This window comes from Myotis lucifugus, unplaced genomic scaffold (genome assembly GCF_000147115.1).
Source record: "Myotis lucifugus unplaced genomic scaffold, Myoluc2.0 scaffold_61, whole genome shotgun sequence".
Taxonomy (NCBI): domain Eukaryota; kingdom Metazoa; phylum Chordata; class Mammalia; order Chiroptera; family Vespertilionidae; genus Myotis; species Myotis lucifugus.
In genome coordinates, this window is record NW_005871109.1 from 1596286 (window position 1) to 1607415 (window position 11130).

General features: G+C 42.0%; 1 long non-coding RNA gene across 1 annotated transcript in view; it reads left to right on the forward strand.

The window, feature by feature from the left end:
• Positions 1–707, forward strand: part of LOC106697322 — an 8662-nt gene extending 7955 nt beyond the window's left edge. The window contains exon 2 of the long non-coding RNA XR_001348398.1: positions 525–707. This is a non-coding gene — a long non-coding RNA (uncharacterized LOC106697322). The remainder of the gene's footprint in view (positions 1–524) is intronic.
• Positions 708–11130: the final 10423 nt, after the last annotated feature.

The following is an 11130-nucleotide window of genomic DNA, read 5'->3' on the forward strand; positions in this document are numbered from 1 at the left end:
ACCTTTCCTGATTACCCCAGGCAAAAGTGATTCTTCTAGCCTTTGGACTCTTACATTGTTCTAATGACACTACTCACTTTAACATGGTTATAACTCTTTATTGTACACACATTATCTTCTTTATTAAATGATAAATTCTTGGAGGTCAAGGTCCAAGCAATATATCTGTGCGCTTTCCATCCACACTGCCTAGCCCTAGCCCAATGTGCATGGTGACAACACTACAGATACTTGTCAAATGAATGAATCGCTGGCTCCAGAATATTTAGGCAGTCTGTTTAGAGAGACACAACCAGGTCCTAAATCCATGCAAGTGAACAACATAAGACAGCATATAATGCAGGGATGCCCTGGAAAATACAGTCTGTGGACTGTAGGAATCAGAAGGGAGAACTATAGGAGGTGGACTAGTCAGGAAAGAGCTGAAAACAGCTGGTGTTTCTGAAGTGTTTACCACAGGCTGGCCTCTAGGCTGAATGCTTTACATGCATCATCTCATTCTTTTCAACTACCTTATGCTACAGGCACTCTGTATGATACTCACTACGATGAGGAAACTGAAGTAGCATGGTGAAGTAATTTCCTTGAAGTCATGGTGTTATGAAATCTACAGAGGTGGGATTTGAACCCATGTCTCTCTGGTGAGCCTCTACTGACCACTCCAATATTCTGCCTTTGAGAACAAATAAAAGGCTCTGCTGTGAAAACAGGGTTTGTATTTTATTTTCTGTCTCATTCCAAAATGTATTTGAAGCAACTAAATACGAGCTGAGTTACATCTGAGAAGATATATAGAATTTGAAGATGAGATAGGTGGTCCGGGTTAGGGAAGCAGGTGTTTGTGGGCTATAAGGCAGATTTGTTTCTGGGCAGAAGCAGTGAGCTGCCTAAATTGGAGAATGTATCTGGAGACCGATGGGTGGGCAAATGCAAACAGTGTGTGGAAGGTGTTGCATGCCAAGAAGAATTGTTGAGTGTCGATGTGCTAGGACCCAAGAAGATTTTAAAGATTTTATTAAAGGCCAGGACATGACTCCATTCAAAGAACATTCACTGGGACAGATTTCACACTAAGCAGGCAAATGAAACTATAGGATTCCCTCAGTAAGCCCTTGTTCTCAAAGAGCTGACAATCTTTTGGGAGAAACAGCCTATAGGATACGAACAAAGCACAGAAATCCAGAGCTGGGACAGGAGCGTGTTAATGAAGGATTTGGGAGAACTTCCTAAGGCTGTGGCATTTGAACCAGACCTTAGAGATGCGTGGGTAGGGAGTCTGGAAGACAGTGGCCACTTTTGGGCTTTGGGGAGGTGGTTTTTAGAGAGGTTTGTCAAGTACAAGCTGGGCCACTGAGCAGCCTCTAACATATTTCAGGGGGAAAGATGCACTTAAAGCCAAAATCCACCTGCACAGGCAGCAGTAGCAGCCATGAAAAAGACTTAGGAGGACTTAGCAGTCAGCAAATTCTGTGTAAGAAGGAGCTGCTTAACCATCATAGGAGCTAAAGTAATCTGCAGCCACCTTAAAAGATGGTCAGTGTTGCACATCCAGCTTTCAGATGATCTCCCAATAATTTTGTCAGTTTTGGGGGGCCACACTCTAGACCAAGCATGTCAAACTCGCGGCCCACAACGGAATATTTTTGCAGCCCAACCAATATAACGGTATGTAAGTAATGTTTTAATAAAAATTTCATAACTTAATTTTTACAATATCCTGTTATACATAATTATTAATAACAAACTACAATGTTCGCTAATGACTGATTGCTATAATCGTGTTGTGTTCATTTCCCTTACACACCTTATGCACAGACACACCATTTCTCTCCACTAACACTAGCAGCGAATATTTTAGCAGCCGATTGCCACATCATTAGTCTTGTACTGACTTGTTTGATGTGCGCAACAGGAAATATTTCACTTTCAGAGAACAAGAGAAATAGGTTTATTTGTGTTATGCTTATTAATTGGTGCAGTTATTAAGTGTCTGGTAAGTTAATGTTCAAGAAAAAATATTAATTTTTATTTAAATGTTCTATTATTTTATGTTAACCATTACTCATTTCAGTCCTTTGTATTCAGCATGTCTCTATTGAAATAAATCTACGTTTCTACAAAAATTGAAGCTTTTGTTTTTTTTTTTCGGCCCACATAAACTTAAACCTTGTTTATTTGGCTTGTGTTAGCCTTTGAGTTTAACATACTTGCTCTAGACCAGCCGTGGGCAAACTACGCCCGCGGGCCGGATGCGGCCCGTTTGAAATGAATAAAACTAAAAAAAAAAAAAAGACCGTACCCTTTTATGTAATGATGTTTACTTTGAATTTATATTAGTTCACACAAACACTCCATCCATGCTTTTGTTCCGGCCCTCCGGTCCAGTTTAAGAACCCATTGTGGCCCCCGAGTCAAAAAGTTTGCCCACCCCTGCTCTAGACTCTCTAGACTAAGCAGTTCACAACTAGAGGTGATTTTGACCTTCAAGGGACATTTGGCAGTGTTTGGAGATATTTTTGGTTGTCACATTGGGAGGGGATGCTACTGACCTCTAGTGGGTAGAATCCAAGGATTCTGCTAGACGTCCTACACTACACAGCACAGCCAACCCCTCCCCTTGCGCGCCCCTCCCCCCCCCAGCTCCTTCCCCCCACCCCCAACAAGAAATTATCCAGACAAATGTCATCAGTGCCAAGCTTGAGAAAGCTTGCTCTGGAGGATGAAGAGTCCAGAGCATGCAGTGAAGGGAACCATCTTTACCAGAGTGTCATAGGAGCAGCTGAAGAAACAGAGTGTTTACCCTGCAGGAGATTTAGGGACCTGAGAAATATCTTAGAAAAGCAGGAAGAACTGAACTGTCCAGAACAACTGCCCACTATTCCACTATCACTCACCCTGACTATTGCAATAGAAGTCCAGCCAGACTCAATGTTTGGAAGAATAAGAAAGTCATTATAGCCCCAGCCAGGTAGCTCAGTTGGTTATAGCATTGTCCCCGATATGCCAAGGTTGTGGGTTTGATCCCTGGTCAGGGCACATATAAGAATCAACCAATGAATGCACGAATAAGTGGAACAACAAATATCTCTCTCCCACACACCACCGCCTCCCATAAATAAATAAATAAGAAAGCCATTATAATAGCAAACACTTATACACCATTTACTGTCTTTCTGGCACTGTCCTAAGAGCTGTACATTTAATTGTCACAACAAACCCACCGCAGACATTTTTTAAACGGGGAGACTAAGACACAGAGAAGAGGATAAATATATTTCCTAAGATTGCAAATCTTAGTGAGCACTAGAGTCAGAATTTGAATTCAGACAGCTGTACTCTTTTTTAAAAATATATTTGTATTGATTTCAGAGAGGAAGGAAGAGGGAGAAAGAGAGAGAAAAACATTACTGATGAGAGAGAATCATTGATTGGCTGCCTCCTGCATGTCCCCTACTGGGATCGAGCCCACAACCCGGGCATGTGTCCTTGACCAGAATTGAACCTGGGACCCTTCAGTCCGCAAGCTGGCACTCTATCCACTGAGCAAAACTGGCTAGGGCAAGACAGCTGTACTCTTAATCACCATGCAGTATTGCTAGGCTGCATTTGAAAGAAATAGGTCTGGGCTCAAATCCCAGCTTTACAACTGATTAGCTGTGTAACTATGGGCATGCTGCTTAATCTCTCTGAGCCTCAGTTTCTTCATCCAGCATAATATGGATACTAAGATGCTAAACAGCTCTGTGATGAATGTAGTTCTCACAACTCAAGAAGGTCTCTAGTTACTACCCTCATTTTACATACATGAAGATTATTACGTAGCTTCGAGAAGTTGAATGACTTGCCTTGAGACACATAGCTAGGAAGCGAAGAGTCAGGATTTAAACCACATCTGTCTGACTCCAGAACTTGTTTTTAACCACAAAGCCATTCATTTGCAACCTAGTGGTGAGAGTGGCATGACAAAGCATATGAAAATTGCCTGGAACATAATAAGCAATTAACAACAGCAGTTTATTATTATATTAGTAATTATAGTTATCATCTTCATGGCCAGATCAATCAGGTGTGCAGATGGCAACACAATATTCTAGCCAAAAGAACATGACCAGCAAAAAATGAATGATGCAGTTTGTATGTGTGGATCACAACCCCTCAGCCAGCTATAGCATAATCCTGTGCTTCAGTCTCCCTGGTAAGGAGGTATCATGTTTGAATCATATGTTCTGCTCTCTGCATAGTCTACTATTCATAGGCTAGGAGTGGGAGGAGCAGGGACAGTGTGAGGCTAATTTAATGTCAAGGTTCCATAGTCCATACATTTCATAGGTGACACTTAGTCATAATTTTTTAAAAAAAGATGAATGTAATGCCTCATGCAACACTCTAATGTTGCATTGTGAATAGAACCACAGCTCACTTGATGGTTAATTCCACCCGGGAAGGATTTCATTTTTAAATAATTGCCTGATTTCATTGTAGGGAACGCTGTGTGAGTGTTTTCCACAAAGAGGGGGTGGCATCTGCTAGCTGGAGGGCTGGCAGCTCACAGAATCTGCCTGCAGCGGATTCTTAAACATGGAATCATGACCAAAGGGATAGCAGACAGGAAGAGACTGGGGAGTTGCATGGAGTTTTGGAAGGAGGTACAAAGGGAAATGGGTACCCTGGACAGGGGGCCACCAACTGCCTACTTGGGGAAGAGTGATCAGAGAAACTGTCACATGGAGAGGGTATTTGAGCTAGGTCTTGAAAGATGAATAGGAGTTTGTGGGCTGGAGAAAGAGGGAGGTATAGAAACAAAAGAGAAAAAAACTGCAAGAGTTCTGTATCCTGGGAGAACATGGCTGATTGGGGCAGGAATTCAGAGACAGAGGGTGATGAGTAAGGGTGATGAGGCCAGAAATTTGGGCTGGAGTCAGTTCATAAAGGGCCAGTAGGTCTACAGAGGCTTCTGGGCAATGTGCTGTAATGGAAATTATTTCTGGCAGTGCAGTGTAAGGAGAAATGACCCAGGGGTTTGGAGTGAGTCAAATCTGCTTTTGAATCTGAGTCCCGTTACTTACTGGCTAGATGGCCGAGGACAAGTTACTTCACCCCTCCGATTCCCAGCATCCATATTTATACAATGAGGACAATGCCCACCTCTCAGGGATGTTGTTAGGATGAAACAAGGTGAAGTATAAATTCCTAGCACAGTCGTAGCCTGTTGTAGGCTCTCAGTGAATGTTATTCCCCCCTTTATCGCATAGGTGAGGAGGCATGGTTTCCAGCAGGGCAGAGTTTCAACCAGATTTCTATTTTAGGATGCTAACTCAAATGGATTGTTCTGAAGGGAGACTGGAGGCAGAGAGAAGACTCAGGATGGCTTGCTTTGCTAGTATCAATCTATAAATGTTGAGTTTTAATAACTTCAGTTTCAGGGGTTTACATTCTCATTATCAGGTACCAGTTTTGGGGCAGTACCTGTGATTCTAACATCTGGACCTCTCTCATTGAAAACTGAGTAATGAACTGGCTTAGCTGCCTCAGTTTCCCCAGTGTGAAGAGACCAGTTTGAAGGAAAACAATTTATGCAAGTTCAAGTTTATTTGGCCACATAACAAACTGTCTAACTCCTGTTCTTCATTTGATTTATTTATTCATTCATCTAGCAAACATTTATTGAATAGCAATCCATAAGTGGGTTGTGTGGGTGTTAGGGATACAGTTGTCCCCTCTCCCATCTGTGTGGTTTTATATGATCAGAACTTGAAGAAACAGTGATGCCCTCCACTCCCAGTGCCCACACACTGCTGAAGCTTCCCACTGGTCAGTTTGATGCATTCCTGGCCTTTGTGGAAGGTCATTAGCTGGACAGAGAAACACAGCCCAGCAAAGACAGTCCTGCTGGAAAATTACTGCACTGTGCCTCACTTTGTCAAGCTCTACTTTCTAAAATCTCAGCAAAGAATTGTGAATCTGAGATCAGAGACCCTTAACTCTTTCTGAGAAAGAGGTTAGAGACAGATAAAAAGAAATAGCTGATGGGCAGTGCTGGATTTTTACTCCTGATTGTACTTAAAGAAATACACACAGAGAATAAAGTGGAGTCTTCAATTTGATAAATCAGGAAACTTGCCTTAAGTCAAGAAAATTTAGAGAATTAACCAAGAAACACTATTTTAATGAGGTTAAACAACAAGACTATCACTGAAAGCAAAAGAGTGGAATCTATGACTTCAAAACTCTCCCACATTTCATAAGACACCCTCAAACACTTGCTTTTTCCTCATGAATCCAAACCATTGCCTCTTATTCATACGGACCATTCTAAGAGCCTCCTGTGGCATCAGCATCTTCCCATCAATCTCCACAGGGGGTTGCTCCTAGCTGACCCCTCCTGAGCTCTACCTTCTGACAGGTCTCCCTTTATTATTCAGCAGGACAGACTGCGGAAGGAAAGTTATTTTCTCTTCCATCCCCAACTTCTCCAATACCAGCACAGGCACTGTTCCCTTGTCTCTCCCTCCAGAGAGCTAATCACTTCCTCACCTGCAGGTCACCTCTGCATTCTAATGTCTGTACTTTGGCATTTTCAATACTGTATTATATTTTATTGGCTGATGTGTTTTCTCACTTGCAATGACCTTTGCACACAAGTGCAAGTACACTGCTATATATTTCCCTGTTCTCCACTGCCATGCACATTGCCCAGCACACAATGGACAACTCCAGATGTGATTTTTTGTGTGTGTTAAACTTAATGATGAAATGGAAGGGAGGGAAATAGGTATTCCAAAATATAAGAAAGAAACTAAGACCAACTAAATAGGGCTCCTCATCAGGCAACACCCCTTATTGCAAGGGACTTCCTTGTACAAGGGGCTGGGAATTGGGCCCTGAGAACCATCCAGCCGTTCCCCTCATGGCATATTGCTTCAGAGTGTGGGCTGGAGCCAACCCACCTAGTGTTCATTGCTAGGTCTGCCATTGCCGTGTGACCATGGTCTAAGCTACTTAACTATACCTCAGGTTTTCAACTGTGAGACCAGGTTAATGATGGTTCTTAATCATAAAAGGTTTGTTTTAAGAACATATGAAAAAAATCCTTGTCTAGTACCTAGAGCAGTGCCTGGCACAGTGAGCATGGGATAAATGTCAGCTATTATTCAAAAGCTCACAGTCAAGCAAGCTTGAAGTCACATGAAGATCAAAAGGGTCATTGTGAGCGAATGCTATTTTCTTAGTAGAATCTGCATGCACGCCTGCACATGCTCTCTGGATCTTGATGAGATGCACAAGGATCGGGCTTTGATGCCAGAGACATGATGGGGGGCGGGGCGGGGGGATAGATGTGGTGGTTGAAATGTTTTTGCGGGGAGGGGGCTGGGACCAGCTAGCTCTCAAGTTTTAGTGGGAAATCCATAGCAATGGCTAGAGCCAAATTGCTGGGGACACCAAAAAGGAATGGGTGATCTGCGGGAGAGGAAGGGGAGGAGATCAGGCTGTCCGTATCAGGGAAAAGGGCTTTGGCAAGGAAAGTGAATTTTTAAAGCTGACATTTTGATCTACTTTTCTGTGTGATGCATGCTGCAACCCTCTCCTCTGCCTTCCCACTAGGTCCTCAGTGGAGCCCCCTTCAGTCTTTTTGCTGTGGAGTTAACTTCCTTTTCTGGGAATGTGAGTTCTAGGCTCCAAATGAGAGCAGTGGTGCCCCCAGGAGGCCAGCCACATCTGGGCGGCAGAGAATTACAACCCTGTGTAAGAGGGTTGATGAGAAGGACACCTTGGGTACACTGAGGCAGAGAGGCAAATCAGCCTTGGAGCAGCTGCAGAGAGTCAGGAGCAACTGGCAAATGTATAGTGAAGGAGAACAATAGAGTCAAGTTCCACTGTCTCACCGCTACCCCTCGGGGTGCAAGCACCAGGTAAACTATCAACACTGAGCACTACACGTCTCAGGGCAGTTACCATCATCCCTCATGTTATATCCAATCATGCTGTTTCCAGCGGGAACCAATAAGGAATGTGGCACCTGTCCACGGAGTTGGCATCGATGGCTCTGTGTACCCGAAATGCCAAAGTAGGCCAAAGACAGCACTGGAGAGCCTCTAGGGGCCTCCGTGATATTATGCACTCTAACCAATGGAGCACTTGGATGCCCTAACTCAAATTTGAGTTCAGAACTGTAAACTCACCTATTTCTAGACATTGTTTATCTTTTCCATTATTAGCTGACTGACTACTTACCACCTGCCTGATGCTGTGCTACTTGCACCATTTCTTCTCCTCCTTGAAACCTAAGCCTGGTAAAATCATTTAGCTCCACACTACAGATGAGAAAATTGAGGTTGAGAGAGATTAATTGACTGGTACAAGGTCACACAGCTGATAGAGTAGTGGAGCTAAGATATGCACCCAGCCACATCCTTTGGAATCCAGAGCCCGAGATCTAAATAACTGTCAATCAATATGGAAGGGATCAGAAATTACCCAGTTCAACCAACTGTATACCTGGAGCAGTGGTTCTCAACCTTGGCTGCACATTAGAATCACCTGGGAATCTTTTTAAAATCCTGATTTCTGGGCCTCATCCTCCGGAAATTCTGTTTCTTTGTTACTAATGTTGTGGCCCCACCCCATAACAAAGAAACAGAATTTCTGGAGGATGAGGCCCAGAAGTCAGGATTTTAAAAAGATTCCCAGGTGATTCTAATGTGCAGCCAAGGTTGAGAACCACTGACCTAGAGGTAGCAGCTTGCCATGGGAAAGTGCATGGGACTAGGAGACTGCTTTGTTTTGTTGGAGGCACTGCTGTGTGACGCTGGGAAAGTCAGTAAACCTTTCTGGGCTCGTTTTCTTTTCCAAGAGAAGAAGAGAGAAGAATAAACTGCTCTATCTCACAGGTTTGTTTTAAGGAACAACTATGTATGAAATCCTAATACAGTGGGGCCTTGACTTACGAGTTTAATTCCTTCCGAGACCGAGCTCGTTAAGGAGCTCGTTAAGGAGCTCGTTAACTCAAATTACTCTGAGAGACAGCTGGTATCTCAAAAAACTCGTTAGTCGGGACACGCGTAAGTCAAGGCCCCACTGTATAAGGAATGGAACCCAACAAAAGCCAAACCTCATTTTACACAGACTGCAGGCATAATCGAGTCATCTTTTGTGGGGTAGCTAATTACATCCAGCCAAATGTGGTTAACAAGAAAAATTTAATATAGAACCACTCCTTTTTCTGACTCACTAAGAAAATGAGATAATCCTAAATACTACATTAAAATAAAGAATTTAAACGCTGAGTTTGATTTTTGGCTGCTCTATGCCAAGCATTTTCATCTGCACTTAATCTCCAGTTGAACAAGATGAGGCTCCTGGTGGTTAAGTGATTTTCCTCCAATCATACAGCTAGCAAGTAGTGAGGATTTGAAACCAGCGTTGCCTGGTTTCACCTGTAGGTGCTTTTTCATGGAGCAAGGGCTGAGACCAGACCCACTGGGTTCAGTAGGCGCAAACAATTATCTTCCTAGGACCCCATTGTGTCAAATAACGTCACCAGGAATGCTCCTAAGGTCTCCAGGCCCATGAAATAGAAGAGTTTATGGTTTATCCTCTGCCATGTCAGAGCCAAAAAATTTGAGCAAAATCGAACCTCAGCTAAACAAATGAACCAATCAAACTGTAGAAGAGCCAACAGAAATAAAAATGTGTCACTTGCTGAAAGATAACTTTCACAGCTTTGACTGTAAACAAGGGATTACATTATTAAAGTTATGGACTATACTGAGTGTGAAATTTATTTAAAATGTAAAACAATGACATGAAATTGAAAGGTAGACAACCAACTGAGAAAATATTTGTACCAAGGATGATTAAGTACTCAACTACATGATATGTACATGAAAAAGTAATTCAAATTAAAAAAATAATCCCAACATGTCAACAGACCAGTGACCTGAGGACATGAAGAAAATATTTACATGGAACAGAACACAAATGCTTATCCCTGTAAACATTTTTTCTGAGTAGTAATCAAAGAATTACAGTTTAAAATAAAATTTTTATCATCAGAATTACCTATGAGTTTTATAGTTCTTAATATTTACTAAGTGCTTAACATATGTAAATTCACTTAAATTCTGAAAACCACCTTAGGAGATGGTGCTACTTTCATTTCATAGGTGAGGAAACTGAGGCCCTGTGAGGTTTAGTAACTTGCTCAACACAGGCAACTGATTAGGGTATAGCTGAGATTTAAATCCAGAGAGTCTGGCTCTTACAACATATTACATTTAGAAAATTAACAAAAATAGAGATATATAAAAGGAGAATATTCAGTGCTAGTAAAGTTCTTGAGAGACCAGTGCTTGTGTCTTTATAAATTGGTACAACTCTTTTGAAAAGCAATATAGTGATAAGTAACAAGAGCCATAAAAAAATACTTTTTTTGCTCTAGTAAACTCACTCACTAGAATGTAGATTGAGGATATAATTAAACAAAGCAGAAATCTATATAGGCAATTGTTCATTGAATTGTCATCTAGACCAGCCTAATATAAATAGCAAGCAAACCACATATGTAACTTAAAATTTTCTAAGAACCCTATTAAAAAGGGATTTTAAATGTGAAATTAAGAATTTATTTTTATCTAACCCAATATATCCAAATATAATTTCAGCATCAATAATCAATATAAACAGTTACATTTATTATTTTTAAATCTTTCTAAAGCTGGTGCACATTTTATACAGCAGTTCCCTCTTACCTAGGGGGATATGTTCCAATACCCCCCACAGATGCCTGATATCATGGACAGTTTGGAGCCTTATATGGATTATGTTTTTTCCTATGCATATATATCTATGATAAAGTTTAATTAATACATTAGGCACAGCGGGAGATTAACAACAATAACTAATACTAAAATAGAACAAGTATAACAATATTCTCTCTATATAAAAGCCTAATATACAAATTGTCCCCTCGGAAGTTCAACCAGGAGACCAGGAGTTCCATTGCTTGCTGTGACATGCACTGACCACCAGGAGGTGGTGCAAAGCAAAGGGAGGCCCGGCTGGCAGCCAGCAGCTGGGGAAGGGAGGCCCCAATCGGCCCTGGTTGCTGGCCAGGCCTAGGGACCCTACCGT